Raw genomic sequence first — 17,450 nt, forward strand, 5'->3', positions numbered from 1 at the left:
TAAGAAATAAATATTTAAGCCCCGCTAAGAGGCGATAAGTGTAACATCCCAAATTACCTAATAAGGCTTAGGGCCTTGATTAGGGGGTCAGGATGGAAAATTATGGAAATTATGTGCTTATGTGATATATATATGTATCATTGCATGATTATGTGAGTCATATTATGATATGACTTGATATGCATGTTTAGGTGTATTAAATATGCATGTGGGCCTGTTTCTTACCAGAAGGGCAATTTTCATAATTTGGCCCGTTATGGGTATATTTGGCATTTATGTGATATATGTGTAAGACCACATTATTATGTGGATATATCTGGGTTACTCGGCACTAGGCGATCCTAGAGAGAAAGTTAGCGGGAAAGTCACAACGGGACCAATACTTGACTCAGGGTGAGTTAAGGGGTATATTGGGTATTTAGCACATTACCGAGATATTGGGTAATGGGAATGAATATTTGAGGATATATTTGGAGTTAGTGAGATCAGTAGGGAATTCTAGGAATTTTGACTATTTTACCCTAGGGGCGTTTTTGGGATCCCAAGCCTTGGGTTTTACTTAAGGTTACTTGAGCTTGAAGTAACCTGACAGAAACAGATATACGATCAAACACTTTTCTCTCTCTCCCGTCTCCTTTTTACTGCTCGTTGCATTTTTCAAAGGAAACTCGACTTTTAGGGCTTGGATTCAAGCAAGGTTAGAGTCATAACGATTCCAGGGAAGATTAGAAGCTTGATAGCGGGAGGATTTAACTGGAAAATGACTCTATCAAAGGTAATCCAAGCTTTAAGTTCTTAAGCTTTGATTGGATTTTATAGTTTTGATGAGTTTTTGGTTGGATTGTAACTTGGGTTTTGATGATTTTGGGTTACTGAGTTGTATGGGAACTTTGTTTATGGGATTTGGCTATGTTTGGATAGGTTTATGGAGGAATTTTCCATGAGAAAAACAAAGAAAAAAAACTCAGTTTGCAGGTCAAGCCATGACCTTGTTCTTAGGGCGCCGTGGCTCAAATTGGGTGAGGGACAAGCAGGTGGGTGAAGGGCTTTTGAGCCGTGGCGCCTGATAAGGCGCACTGCGGCGCTAGTGCGGGTAGGGAGGAGGCTCGGGCCTCTGACTTGAGCGGGCTGTGGCTTAAATGTTTGGGGGTCGCGACGCTTAAGGGATTTTGGGCCTTGGGGATGTTTTGAGTGCGAAAACTCAAACCTAAGGGCTCAAGATCAATCCTTCTACCCGGTTTAGTAGGATTCGATGCCCCGAAGGCTAGGACTTGATCCGAAAGCCTTTATTTACTCATTTTTTATGGGATTATATAATTGGTTGTGACTAGGTTATCACTAGGGGCTCAGGATCAAGATCGTGCTCGAGGGTCGTTCTTATTTTACATTACACTTGGACCTAAGGTAAGAAAACTGCACCCATTATGTGATGTACATGATTAGGGCTTGGCCCGAATGTTTAACATAGTCTTGATTAGGGCATCGACTCCTGTAAATGTGCATGATTATGATTATGCATGTGATTATTGATTAAGCATGTTGAGTGCTTTATATATGTATATTTTTTATATGATGAATGCTTGTTAGCATTATATAATTGAGAAAAGCATTAACTTATCAGTCAAGGACGACAATAGCACTAGTCGAAAAGCATTGACTTATCAGTCAAGGATGGCAATAACGCTGAGCGCTAGTCGAAAAGCATTGACTTATGAGTCAAGGGTGGCAGTAGCGCTCTCAGCGCTGGTCGATATGGTTGACCTAATCAAGAGCGCATTAAACACCTGTCTGACCCAATGGTCGTGGAAAACTAAAGGTACGCTGGGCCAGCTCCAAGGCTGGCTATATAGAGGATAGGGAAATGGGCCCCGGGGTAAGTTATTAGTCCTAGATCCTAGGGCGTTGAGCCCTAGTGTGACTTATTAGTCATGTACTTAGGCAACGAGCCTGATATGAATTATTAAATCATTTGTTTAGGGCATTTGATCCCATATGATGGTGTAGTCATTTATATGAATGGTATGCATACATGATTAGGGTTATTACAGCTAGGCATGCTTATTATGGTTTGATAATGTATTATTAACTGCTTATGAGCATGTTTAAGATTTCTTGCTGGGCCTTGGCTCATGGGTGCTATGTGGTGCAGGTAAGGGGAAAGGAAAGTTAAACCAACCATGAGTTGCAGAGGTTAGGTGGCGACGTGTAGATATGCGGCTGCTTGACCACCACAGCCAATGTTTCTTAGAGGAACTCGGGTTAAACCCTATTTTTGCCGCTTAGGTCGGCGGGTTGTAACTTTTAATGTTGTAATTGCCTTTTGGAAGAATAAACAACTTTGTAAACATTTATTATGGGATCTCATGAACAACTTAACGTTTTAATGAAATAGCCATTCCTTTTAACTAAAAATTTTAACCCTGGACCATTAATAACATTTAGATGCACATTTATGGCCTAATGACTTGTTTAGCGAGTTAAGCACTATTTAAAATACATAGTGTAACGGTCTTGACTAACTAGGGCGTTACAACTTGGTATCAGAGCGTGCCAAGGATAAGGGTTCCTGAAGACAGGCTGGGCATGTACACTTGCCACTAAAGACAAGCTCGACTCAGGGTTTGGTAACTATTTATGTGGTTGTGTGTTTAACTGCTTAAATAGGATATAAATGCCATATATGCATGTCTTATTAGGTAGCATAAGATATACTGATAGGGCCTGGCCCTTAACTGCTGCATGATATAAAAGGATGTGATTACTAGCACTAACATTGCCTGTGAATGTAAAGGAAGCGCTTATTAGCGTTGTTATATGGACATGTAGGTCAAGACACGCTCATTAACGCTATCATAGATACATGTATGTTAGAAAATGTTTATGAACAAGGTTATATGGTTATGAATGTTAGAACATGCTTATTAGCATTGTTAATTGTTATGAATATCAAGAAGTGCTTATTAGTACTAGAATTGGATATGAATATGAATCAACATTCTTACTAGTATGACTGTTGAATGTGAATGATTATTTGCTTGGTCTTGGATCGTGAGATGATAAGAGGTTTAGTTATTACTACCTAACTGGCCGAATTGATTATTGTAGCAAGGTATAAGCTTGGAAGTATGCTTCCAAGGCAGATAGAGTCATCAACTGGTTAGGAAGATCAAGGTCAAAATGACCGGCAGGGTCAGACCCCTCCGCCAGCTCTTGAGAACTGGCAGCAGGTGCTTGCTGATTTGCAAGCCAGGGTATCCGCCTCCTGAGACAGCAACAACTTCCTACAGGGAACATCTTGCTAGAGGAACCACCTGTGATGGTACCAACATTTGAGTAGCCGCTAGAGGCTGGGAACAAATGGGAACCTCTTTATGAAAGGTTCGGGAAACAACACCCTCCAATCTTTGAGGGCAGCACAGATTCAGCTAAGGCTGAACAGTGGATGAGCATGGTGACCACCATCCTAGACTTTATGAGGGTGGTTGGTAATGAGAGGGTGGCCTGTGCCACATATATGTTTCGGAAGGATGCCCAAATTTGGTGGGAAGTGATATCCCAGACTAGAAATGTTAATGCCCTAGATTGGGAAGAGTTTCGAACTCTGTTTAATGAAAAGTATTATAATGATGCCATCAGGGCTGCAAAAGCTTAAGAGTTCAGCAGGTTACTTCATGGCAACTCATCAATGACTGAATATGCCTTGAAGTTTGATAGATTGGCAAAGTTTGTTGGGGAACTGGTGCCCACTGATGGGACCAGAAGGGAGAGGTTTCTCTAGAGGCTACATCCTATGATAGCTCGGGATGTTCACATTATCACTATGATAGGAGTGACTACCTATGCACAGGCTGTTGAGAAGGCACTCACAGCTGAGAGCGCAGAAAACAAGATCTGGCGCGAGAACGCAACAACGAGAGATACTAGGAGGGCAGGACCTCCATTTATGAGTTCAAGTAGGGGCAGGGGCCCCAGTGATCAGAAAAGGAAGGCTCCTGATTGATAACTCCATTTTAGTGTGGTTTTAGAATGTGTTTTTGTGGTAATCTTGAGTATTTATGTTTGTTTTGTGCAAGATTACGCTTTTATTTGTCATTGTTGTAGGTCAGTGCGTTGAATCATGAGTTAAATGCTAAAAGAAGAGGAAATGGTGGAAAATGGAGGTTTTGGTGGTTGTTTGACTCAAATTGGTGCTAAGGATGAATAATAATAAGTTTTGATGAAGGAAGGATGTCAAAAGGTTAAACTTTGGAAAAAAATAGAATTAGAGTTGCGGCATGGGCTTAAGGGTCACGACTCTAGCAAAGTCAGAGACTGAAGGGTTGCTGAAAGGAATTAGAGTCGCGACTTGGTCAATAGAGTCGCGGTGATAGAAAAAGTCAGAGGTGAATCCAGGAGGTCCATGGAGAGGCAGGCCGTGACCTAGGTTTAGAGGATCATGATGCTTGAAGACCTACGCAGACTTGGAAGGGCTTTAAAATAGACACGGGCTGCAACCTAGGAAAGGCTAAGTCGCGGCCCGCATATGAAAAAAAAGGAGATTCGTGATTTTGTTAGTATAAATTCAAACTTTATGTTATAATTAGGGTTAGTTCAGATTTTAATTATGAGTTTAAAGATTAATTTTGATTCTGAGATTAGTTTTTCTGCACTCTCACATTTTTTATTTCTTCTTCAAGTCTTTGAATCTTATGTTTCTACATTATTATTTTGTTGATTTAGTCATGTCTAATATGAACTAAACATTTTGATCTAGGGTTTAATGTAGTCACTTGGATTTCTATTTAATTTTATTATGATGTTCTATTGATTCTTCTTCTTGATTCTAATCTATATAATGTTTGCTTAGTGCTAGTAAATACCTGATCAATATTTTCTTGATTTATGATTTTGATTCAAAATTCGAAAGATGAGAATTGAATATGCTATCGTTATATAGACCTAGGTTACATATTGGACGAAAGTACCTGTATGGCTTGTGTAGTAATTAGGTTTCTATGCTTAATGTCTGCTATATGTTTAAGTTTATCACAGAGATGTAGAAAACCTGCATATAGGATGAGATCTTATATCTTGAAAAAGAATTGGAATCGATTTATGTTAACCTACTATTAGAATAGGAAGAAAGAAATTTAGAACTGATTAATAAAATTAGTAGAATGAAAAGTTGCTGAAGTTAATACCCTAGGTCTTTTTATTATTGATTTTTATATTTTGATTAGTTATTTTGTTCACAGTTATTTAATATTTTTATAATTAGATTTATTCATCTAAATTTTGTTTGCCAAATAGAAATTAAAGAATAATTATTGGTAATTGGTTAATAGTCTTTGTGGCAATACTCTATTTACTATCTATATTACTTGAATCGATTATGTGCACTTGCATATCTTATTTTTGCGATCACTTATGTCTTTGCAGCTCCAGGCCCTGACAGGATACCACGTGGTATTCAAATAGGCCGCTAGGGCAGCAATGAGGGCTGGAGGACTTTTCCAGAGTGCGCCAGATGCAAGAGGCGCCATATAGGGGAGTGTCAGGCAAAGGCCTACTTTTTGTGCGAGATAGTGGGGCACCTAAAGAAAGATTGCCTAAAGGCAAGAAAGGAAGAACCAAGAAAGGCGGACAGCTCGAGTGTTCACATTGACACAGGCAGAAGCCGAGGCTTGTCCCTCAGTAGTCACAGGTCAGCTTTTTTGTGTTGGAACCCCTTATACTGTTTTGATTGATTCTGGTGCTACACATTCTTTTGTTGCTAATAGAATTATTGATAAATTGTGTGGACCATATGATTATTATGCTATGGGTTTGGGACCTTATTGCCCATTAGGGAGTTAGTAGTATCTAGGAGATGGGTCAGATCATTGCCAACGAAAGTGGAGGGCAGAGAGTTGTCAGTTGATTTGATAGAGTTGGTTATGACCGACTTTGACATGATTCTGGGTATGGACTGGTTAGTGAAGTATGGGGCAACCATAAATTGCAGAAGGAAAATGGTAACCTTTGAGCCTAAAGGTGAGGATCATTTTGTATTTGTTAGCAGTGTGCATGGACCCCGTGTACTTATGATATCTATATTGAGGGCTAGAGATCTATTGAATGGTGGTTGCATAGGATTCTTAGTCAATGTGGAAGATACCATTCAGGTCGTGCTAATGGGACTAGAGGAGACTAGATTAGTCTGTGAGTTTCTGAATGTGTTTCTAGAGGATTTGTCAGGGTTGCTGCCACACAGAGAGATAGAATTTGTTATTGAATTGTAACCAGGGATGGAGTCAGTGTCTAGGGCACCTTACAGAACGGGCCCAGCAGAGTTAAAAGAACTAAAGGTACAACTGCAGGAGTTGTTAGACTTGGGTTTTATTAGACCCAGTTTCTCACCATGGGGGCACCAGTCATGTTTGTAAAGAAGAAAGATGGTTATCTAAGGATGTGCATTGACTACAGAGAACTGAATAAGTTGACAATTAAGAACAAGTATCATTTTCCAAGGATAGATGACTTATTTGATCAGTTATAGGGTTATATGGTATTCTCAAAGATAGATCTTTGATATGGTTATCACCAGCTGAGGATCAAGGAGGGAGATATACCGAAGACTGCTTTTCGCACCAAATATGGGCATTATGAGTTCTTAGTCATGTATTTTGGGTTGACTAATGCCCCAGCTGCTTTTATGGATATGATGAATAGGGTGTTCAAAGATTACCTAGACCAGTTTATGATCGTCTTCATCAAAGATATTCTAGTTTATTCTCAGTCAGAGTCAGAACATGAGCAGCATCTGAGGTTGATTCTACAGAGACTGAGGGAACATAGACTGTTTGCAAAGTTCAAGAAATGTGAGTTCTAGTTACCTCAAGTGACTTTCCTTGGTTATATTTTCAGTAGGGATGGGATCAAGGTGGACCCAGCCAAGATTGAGGCAGTCAAAGATTGGCCAAGGCCAAGGAATGCCTCAGAGATTAGGAGCTTCCATGGATTGGTAGGGTATTACAGGCGTTTTGTGGAAGGGTTTTCGAGGATTGTTACCTCATTGACAGAACTGACACACAAGAATCATAAGTTTGTGTGGTCAGACAAGTGTGAGAACAACTTCCTAGAGTTGAAGCAGTGATTAATCACAGCTCCAGTTCTGAGTCTTCCAACAGATCAGGAGAAGTTCGTGATTTACTGTGATGCCTCACATCAGGGTTTTGGTTGTGTTCTTATGTAGTCGAGGAAGGTGATTGCCTATGCATCACGCCAATTAAAAGAGTATGAACGGAGATACCCCACTCATGATCTGGAGTTGGCAGCAGTGGTATTTGCATTAAAGGTATGGAGGCATTACCTTTATGGGGAGAAGTGTGAGATATACACTGACCATAATAGCCTGAAGTACTTTTTCACACAAGAAGACCTAAACATGAGACAGAGGCATTGGATGAAGTTGGTGAAGGATTATGACTGTGAGATCCTGTATTACCTAGGGAAGGCCAACGTGGTGGCAGATGCGTTAACCCGGAAGGGTCCGGGACAGATATACAGTGTGAGACAGATTTCCAGAGAGTTGGCAGAGGATATGACCAGAGCTGGTATAGAGTTGCTGGAGGGATAGCTGGCCAATATTACGATACAGTCTACACTATTAGAAAGGATAAAGGAAGGTCAGCTGGGTGATCCACAACTGACAAAGATCAGAGGGGACGTCCTAGCTGGAGTGTCTAGGGATTATACAATGTCAGATATAGGCTTGCTGAGGTACAAGGGTTGAATCTGTGTTCTGATGGACACTATTATCATACGGGAGATTCTGAATGAATCTCATACTACCCCTTACTCTTTGCATCCAGACACCACGAAGATGTATCAGGATGTGAGATCGCTTTATTGGTGGCCTAGGATGAAGAGGGATGTGACAGAATATGTGGCTAAGTGCTTGACATGTCAACAGGTCAAGGCTGAGCATCAGAGACCAGCAGGGCTATTACAACCTCTGGACATCCCAAAGTGGAAATGGGAGGACATCACGATGGATTTTGTGGTGGGGTTACCTAGGACTGTGGGTCAACATGATTCGATGTGGGTTATCGTGGATTGATACACCAAGTCAGCTCACTTCTTACCAGTGAGGACAACTTATATAGTTGACTAGTATGCAGCTCTCTATGTGAGAGAGATAGTGCGCCTTCATGGGGCTCCGAGGTCGATTGTGTTAGACCGAGACCCCACATTTACTTCCAAGTTTTGGGGAAGTTTGCAAAAGGTTATGGGTACACAGTTGAAGTTCAGTACTACCTATCATCCTCAGATAGATGGACAACTTGTGAGGACGATACATATATTAGAAAACATGCTGCAAGCATGTGTGGTGGACTTTGATGGGTCCTAAAGTAAGTATTTGCCTTTGATAGAGTTTTCCTACAATAACAGCTATCAGTCAACCATTGTGGTGGCTTCTTATGAGATGTTCTACAGTAGGAAATGCAGATCTCCCATTCATTGGGATGAGACAAGAGAAAGGAAATACTTGGGTCCTGAGGCAGTTCTGAGGAATAATGAGGCTATTGGGAAGATCAGAGCTCAGATGCTCGCTTCTCAAAGCAGGCAGAAAAGTTATGCTGATCCCAAACGTAGGAACGTAGAGTTCCAAGTAGAAGACTATGTCTTCCTTAGAGTCTCACCATGGAAAGGGGTGAGGAGATTCAGGAAAAAAGGTTGAGCCCTAGATTTGTGGGACCATTTGAGATCCTTGAGAGGATTGGTCAGGTGGCCCATAGATTGGCCTTACCTCTGACACTGTCGGCAGTACACAATGTATTCCATATTTCGGCCCTTCAGAAATATGTGTCAGTTGTGACTCATGTGTTGAGTTAAGAGGATCTGGAGCTTGAGGCAGATCTCTCCTGTAAGGAACAGCCAGTCCAGTTATTAGACAGGAAGGACAAGATCCTGAGGAACAAAACTATACCTTTACTTAAGGTATTATGGAGGATCAGCAAGGTCGAGGAAGCGACTTGGGATCTGGAGTCAGATATGCAGAATCAGTATCCTGAGCTGTTCAAGTAAAATTTCAAGGACAAAATTCTTGTAAGGGGGGATAGTTGTAACGTCCCAAATTACCCAATAAGGCTTAGGACCTTGATTAGAGGGCCAGGGTGGAAAATTATGGAAATTATGTGCTTATGTGATATATATGTGTATGATTGCATGATTATGTGAGTTATATTATGATATGACTTGATATGCATGTTTAGGTGTATTAAATATGCGTGTGGGCTTGTTTCTTACCATAAGGGAGATTTTCATAATTTGGCCCGTTATGGGTATATTTGGCATATATGTGATATATGTGTGAGACCACATTATTATGTGGATATATCTAGGTTACTCAGTACTAGGCGATCCTAAAGAGCAAGTTAGCAGGAAAGTCACAACGAGACCAATACTTGACTCGGGGTGAGTTAAGGGGTATATTGAGTATTTAGCACATTACCAGGATATTGAGTAATGGAAATGAATATTTGAGGATATATTTGGAGTTAGTGAGATCAGAGGGAATTATGGGAATTTTGACTATTTACCCTCGGGGGCATTTTCGGGACCCCAAGCCTTGGGTTTTACTTAAGGTTACTTGAGTTCGTTGCATTTTTTAAGGAAACTCAAACCTAAGGGCTCGAGATGAATCCTACTACCTGATTTAGTAGGATTCTAAGTCCTGAAGGCTAGGACTCGGTCCAGAAGCCTTTATTTACTCATTTTTTATGAGATTCTATAATTGGTTGTGACTAGGTTATCGCTAGGGGTCGGGATCAGGATTGTGTTCGAGGGTCGTTCTTATTTTACATTACACTTGGACCCGAGGTAAGAAAAATGCACCCATTATGTGATGTACATGATTAGGGCTTGGCCCGAATGCTGAACATAGTCTTGATTAGGGCGTCGACCCCTGTAAATGCGCATGATTATGATTATTCCTGTGATTATTGATTAAGCATGTTGAGTGCTCTGTATATGTATATTTTCTATATGATGAATTCCTGTTAGCATTATATAATTGAGAAAAGCATTGACTTATCATTCAAGGATGACATTAACACTGAGTGCTGGTCGAAAAGCATTGACTTATCAGTCAAGGACGAAAATAACGCTGAGGGATGGTCGAAAAACATTAACTTATGAGTTAAAGGCTCCAGTAGCGCGCTAAGCACTGGTCGATATGGTTAGACCTAATCAGGAGTGCATTAAACACCCGTCTGACCCAATGTTCATGGAAAACTAAAGAGTCAAGTACGCTGGGCCAGCTCCAAGGCTGGCTATACAAGGGATAGGGCAAAGGGCCCTGTGGTGACTTATTAGTCCCAGATCCTAGGGCGTTGAGCCCCAGTGTAACTTATTAGTCAGGTACTTGGGAAACAGGCCCCGATATGAATTAGTTAATCATTTATTTAGGGCATTTGGTCCCATATGACTTTATAGTCATTTATATGAATGGTATGCATGCATGAGTAGGGTTATTACTGCTAGGCATGCTTATTATGGTTTGATAATGTATTATTAACTGCTTATGAGCATGTTTAAGTCTTCTTGATGGGCCTTGGCTCACGGGTGCTGTGTGGTGCAGGTAAGGGGAAAGGAAAGCTGGACCATCCATGAGTTGGAGAGCTTAGGTGGCTACGTGTACATATGCGGCCGCTTGACCACCATTGCTAAGGTTTCTTAGAAGAACTAGGGCTAAACCCTATTTTTGCAGCTTAGGTCGACAGGTTGTAACTTTTAATGTTGTAATTTCCTTTTGGAACAATAAACAACTTTGTAAATGTTTATTATGGGATCCCATGTACAACTTAACATTTTAATGAACATTTTAATGAAATATCCATTCCTTTTCATTGAAATTTTTAACCCTGGACCATTAATCACATTTAGATGCACATTTATGGCCTAATGACTCGTTTAGTGAGTTAAGCACTATTTAAAATACACAGTGTAACACTCTTTGCTAACTAGAGCATTACAATAAGTATTGGGGGGGGGGGGGGGGGGTTGGAACGAGATAACTTCACAAAATTAAGAAAGTCTGTGAAGTATAAGCTCAGTGGAACAAAAGTGCCTGACTTTAGGTGCTCGTCGCTCGAGGCCCCAAAATCGTCTTCCAAGGGGTGCAGCTCCGTTCACCTTCAAGAGGAGGACGAGCATAAAATTTTGAAACTGTCTTGATTCCATGGCCCTTCATTATTTTAGTTACGTGGGGTATCGAAGTTATTCTAGAGGCTATTCTCTCAGCCTCATATTAATTATTGGCGTTAACCTCAATCTCCCTTTCCACCACTGGTCCAAAGTGGGGAATACGGGTTTCTGCGACCTGATGGCTCTGAGAATAAGAGCCCACTACGTTCTTGTTCTTTTGGTTGCTCATTTTTTGAATTGTTTAAGCTCACCTGGGTACAAAGCATGGCTAACTGTTAGAGCCGACCTAAGGATATAACTCTGGATACGGATCAAGAAAGTCAAGAGGGCTGGTTTTGTTTAATAACCAGAGGAAGGTCCCTGCAGAACCCGACATAAGGCTTAAAGGCTATGGTTCCCGAGTTGAAGTCCCTACGAGCTAGAGCAAAATTAAGATCCGCATACATGGATCCACGCGTGCCCCTAAGTCACGCGCTCTAATATTGGAAAGTTTTGTCACCTCGGAAACCACACGTCAGATATATGGTTTTGGGAAGCGCTTCTAATGCAAAACCGCTGAAGAAACGTGATTCCTAAGCTACGCAATTTTAAGGTCAGAAACCCACAATTTTGGCCAAAATTGATATTCATATAAATCTCAAAACCCAGAAAAATGCCCTAAAGTCCACTTGCTTTTGTCACTCTCTCAAACACTTTAGGCTAGATAAAGGTATACTATCCATTTTTTCCTCAGAAAACGGGAGCGTACGAGTCTAAACCTAATCATTGATAGAACCATAACGTAAAAGAAAGAAAAAAAACTTCACAGGTGCACAAAAATGTGTAAAAAAAATTCAAGAAAAATACTTACAGTTTTGACCGAAGAAGGCTTGAAGAATTGAGAGGGTTGATGAACCGCAAAGGGATGACTCAGAAGAAAATTACCAAAGAGCTTAAGAGTTTCAGAGAAAAAGGGAAAGTTTCAGAATGCAAAGGTGGTAAGGATCAAATTCATTGGCCCTTTATATAGGCCAAACCTGAGAAAGAATTAGAGCCATACGATCATGAATTTCGAGATTGAAAGGCTAGAATTGAATAGACCAAATGACAACAAAAAAGTTGACAAGACAAATGCCACTGTACTCAAAACTCGAACAAACACTTATAGAAATCGAACACGTGTCCCATACTCGAGTGGGTAGGTGGGCATGTTCCCCATGGTAGAAGTAGAAAAGTGTTGGAAAAACAATCAATGCGCAGCAAAAACGGGCGTGGTGGGCCCAGTGTATATTACACAAAAAATTTCCATCTTTCGTATAAACAATTTATATGTTCAAGAAAATATCCATATAGAAATATTAATATAAAATATTATTAATCATGCAACATATATAAAAATATGCACATATTTATATATATATATCATATACACATATATTCAAGAAAAAAAGTATTTACCTCTAGAAGCCAATCAAGTGTCCTTGAGTCTTTTCATATATATAGCTAGGGCAAAAAGAATGTTACAACTTGATGAGTTGGAATAAATGCGTTTGTTTTCATATTAAAATGCAAAGCTTTATAAGGAAAAGACAAAGAGGTGGCATGACAAGCATATCCAACCCCGTTCATTTGAGAATGGGCAGAAAGTTTTATTGTTCAATTCTAGACTCAAGTTGTTTCCTGGGAAGCTCAAGTCTAGGTGGTATGGGCCATTCACTATTACTAAGGTGTATCCTCATGGGGTTGTGTAATTGAGAGGAAATGAGGGAGGTGAATTCAAATTCAATGGGTAGAGGTTGAAACACTATTGGGGTGGTGAGGTTGAGCGAAACAAGATCCTACTCACCTTAGTTGATCCTTGAAAAATCATATTTTTGAGCTGTTGTGCTTAAAGTTACATTAGGAGAATAGCTAACTACTTATATATATATAGTATTTTGTTTTTTTGTTTTTGTTTTTCACCTCTTGCCTTCACTGTCTCTGATGTGGAATTGAGTGAGTTTATGATTATGGGGTGGCTGTGATGATTCTGTTATGTTTATGGGCCAATTGAAGAGAATTTGGGCAGGTTTCAAGTCAAGCTTTGGGTGTATTGATGGCTAGTTTCCTGCTGAGTTGAATCCTGGAAATTCTGGGAGTGATGTTGTATCTATGTTGTCAGGCTCTTTTGTAATGCTCCAACATTGGGGTCAGGCAAAAACTTGGCAAAAAGTGAGCAATTTTGAGGCAAATTTTTGGGCAAAATATAGAGAGCCCTGCGATACATCGCAAGGCATGGGTGTGGGATCGCAGTTTTATAATAATATTAATAATAAATAAAATAATTTTTTTTACTCTTTCATTTCACTAGCCCTAAATTTACCCTTAGTCCTTTTTCACCCTTCTTCTTCTACCTGATACCCAACCTCCATAGCCAAAGCTCTGCCTCCCTGCAACCCTCATAGCCTCCATAGCCTCCCTGCAACCCCCGTACCTCCCAAACCCACCTGAACCACCACCACCTTCATCATCTCACTCGCAACCCAACACCACAACACCTCCTCCGACATCACCCCCACAACCCGAAGTCCCTACCTCCCTGAACCTCATTTGCAACCCAACCCAACCCGAACCCACTCCACCATGAAACCACCCAACCGCACCATCCAACCGTGCATCCCCCAGCTTCGCTTCACCATTCCAGCAGCCACACTAAACCCCCATATCCAACGACCTCCCTGGAACTCGAACCATAATCCGACAAAACCCATCCAAACCCCGAAACCCCAAGCCACGAATCTCCACCAAGACAACCACGACCCAACTCCAACTCGACCCTGAAGCCCCAATTCTGCCCATCTCCGCCCATACTCACAAACCCGGGTCCCATTCAAGCATCTCTCATCAAGGTACCTCATTGCTTGTGTTTTGCTCACTTTGGAATTGAAATTCATTGTGGATAGGATTTGTTGTTACTGAGATTTTGTGATGAATGTTCTTGATTGGTCACTTTTGCTCACAACTTTGAAGGGGTTAATTGTGTTCTTGATTTTGAGTTGTATTCACACACAGCCAGGGCTTTATTTTTATCTGTGAGGTTCTGTGTGTGGATCTGTTTGATGTTGATTGCTTTCATTCCTAGGTCTACTCCTTGAGCTATTGGAGATACATTGTCAGGGTTTATTTTGGTCTCTTGTCAAGCAATACTTGGAATATTGCTTGTGATTACAGAGTTCCACTCTACTCGGAATGCCTAAAAATATTGCTCGGAAGTTGTGATCCATTGAAAAGTTTCATTGTGACATAGCTGAGACTCGCTTTGAAGAGACATGTAGTCAGCTGAAGTTTATGCAAGACAAGGGATTCAACTTAGCAAGCTGTTGTATCCCAAAAGAGGGTGTTTTAATAATTAAACTCGCAAGTGCACGAATCGTTTCGGACTATAATGTTCATGTAAGTACGAGGTCGAACCCATGGGAGTTGACTAACGTCAAAAGAAACTATTTCAAACAAAGCAAGAATATTCTAACCTAGTTCCAAATATTTGATGAGATTTTGTTTTAGAAAAATAAAAGACAAGTAATAAAAATATTAATGATAAAAATGGTTTTCAAATGAGATATGTAAAATAAGATTATTAAGATTTTAGAATCGACAAAATGCAAGTTCAATAGTATTAATAAGTATATTGATTCCCAAGTTTTGATATAGTTGAAATAAATCACACTATATATTTTTTCAAAATATATTTTATATTCAAGCACAAGTTACTCTTTCAAAAATGTAGGATTTTTCTTCACTTATATAAGATATAATTTCTAAGCATTAGTTGTGTTACAACCTAATGAAACTACAAAAAATCAAAGAGATTATGTTTAGGCAAAATATGATACTTATGCTCTAAGAATTAGATGTGAACAATTTAATGAAAAACATTTAATAAAAGAATATCATATTTTTGCATAATGAAGAACTAAGTGTAATATGATTTAACACTCAATAATAGATGAAAAATGCATATCTTTGATAGAAAAATCCATAAACAATGTTGTACAAATGGGAAATCAACATACAAAAAAAAAAAATACTATCTAGTTACATTTTGCTTCATCATCATCTTAATAACCTTTGAAAAAGATTAGAAGCTCATAGCTAGATAAAAATTACAAAATAACATACTTGACATGCTCTTCAAAAGATGAAAATGGTAGAGAAAATAGTGAAGAGAAGAGAGAAAAATATGTGTAGAAGATGAAAAAAAAATGAAGAAGAAGAGCCCCCCAAATGGTCTTACAAGACTCTATTTATAGGCAAAATGTGGAGATTAAATTAATCAAATTAAAATAAATAAATTGATTAATTTAATTGTGTTGGGAAGTGGTAGGATAAATAGAGTAAGTGTAAGAGTTTTGGAAAGATGAAATGTTTGGTTGGGTAAAAGATTAGTGAAAAGCTAGGGTAAAAAAATAAATTAGGAATGTTTATTTAGGTAAGAAAAATAGGGAAAAGTGAATTGATATTTGAGTGAAAAATATTGGGAATGAAAATGTGATTTTTGGGTCTTTTTGGTGCTTGGTCTAGGCTGGGCTGAAATGGGTGAGTTGGTGGAGACAAACGGCTTGCTGGTGGAATTGGGCCAGCAACTTAGGCCTTGGATGTGTTGAATTGGAGCTGGGCCTTCTTTGCTGAAGGAAGGAAGGCAGCATGTGATTTAGTTGGCTGAAGTCTTCAGGCATTGACAGCTGGCATGGAGAATGCTATATGCTGAAGGAAAAATGGGCAGGATTGGGTGTGATGCTTCACGTGAGGCAAGCGTGCCAGGTTGATAGACTTGCTGAAGAGGAGAGCTTGGGATAGATGCTGCTGAAGGAAGGCTTCGTGGGCTTCAGTGGGCTGGAGTGGCATGGGCTGAATTAGGTGGTTTTGCAATTGGAGAAATGCCACATTTTCCTATCTTTTTCAGCTTTATATCTTTTCTTTTCTTTTCTTTTCAAAGCCCAAAAGTGTCATAAATTTCCCTACAAAATAAATATAAGATAAATCATAATAAAATATTTTCAACTATAAAATAAATTAATTTAATTATTTGAAAATATTAATTATAACTTAATTTATATTTAACCTTTAAGCTCAATAATACCACATTTTTTACCTTAAATTAAATAACAATAATTTAAATAATTAACTCAAACATTTTACAACAAAATTACTATAAAAACACACAAAAATCTATAAAATTAAAATAAACCTAATAAATTCAAAATTACTTAAAAACTAAATAAATCAATTAAAAACTCAAGAATTAAGCAACAATTAGCACATAAAAAGTGGTAAAATAACTCTATTTTGTAGAGTTATCACAAGCTCCCGTGAAAAAAAAGTACCCACTTAAGTTCGAGAGCCTATTGTGGAGCTGCATTGGAAATCATTTTGTGGACTGCGTGTGCGCCCCGATGAGGAAGTTGTGAGAGAATTCTATGCCAACCTATTACCTTCTAGCACAGAGTATGTCATTGTTCGAGAAAAGCGAGTTCCATTCACTTCAACTGCCATAAATGCTATCTTTGGTTTACCTAACATTGACGAAGAGGATGATGACTTTGTCGCTATGCTCAAGGAGTGGGATTGGGAGCTAGCATGCGAGGTATTGGTTACCACCTCTATTGTGGGTACTGAATGGGAATATTCTAAGCAGGGTTCTGTTGTACCCTAATTTTAGCTCGAGTCATTCACTCAGTTCAGGTACAGCTGGCAAATAAATATACGGAGAAATAACCAAGGGAATGATATCTACTTATTATCCACGTAAGCAACTCCAGTTTCACATGGGCACGTGTGGTGTTAGGCATCCTGGGTTTAACCCAAGCTACATACATGAAGGTTGTGAAGCACGAGCTCGTAATATTCAAACATTTGTCGAAGTACGAGCTAGGAAAGATACCCGGCTCGTGGTATCTCTGATATATTGCGTACCCGCGGATTCACAAAGACTCGGGTACTTTGATACGATTATTTATGACTGTCTGTCATATTTGATGTCCCAGATATTAGGAGATTATTTATTTTGTGATCAAATCATATCCCAGTTTAAATGGGAAATATATGTATTAAATGTAATAAATATGTAAATCCGTGATTGACTCACGCGGTTACCCAAACATGTCCATGGAATTTCTCTATAAATACTGAGACTATTGGACAGGAAAATGGACCAATTATTCTGTAATACTGAAACTCTGCCAAAATAGAGAGAGAAACAACAATAATATAAACTCGTGGACTAGGTGGATTTTAACCACCGAACCACATAAAAGATTTGTGTT

The sequence above is a fragment of the Humulus lupulus genome, chromosome 1 (genome assembly GCF_963169125.1).
Source record: "Humulus lupulus chromosome 1, drHumLupu1.1, whole genome shotgun sequence".
NCBI lineage: Eukaryota > Viridiplantae > Streptophyta > Magnoliopsida > Rosales > Cannabaceae > Humulus > Humulus lupulus.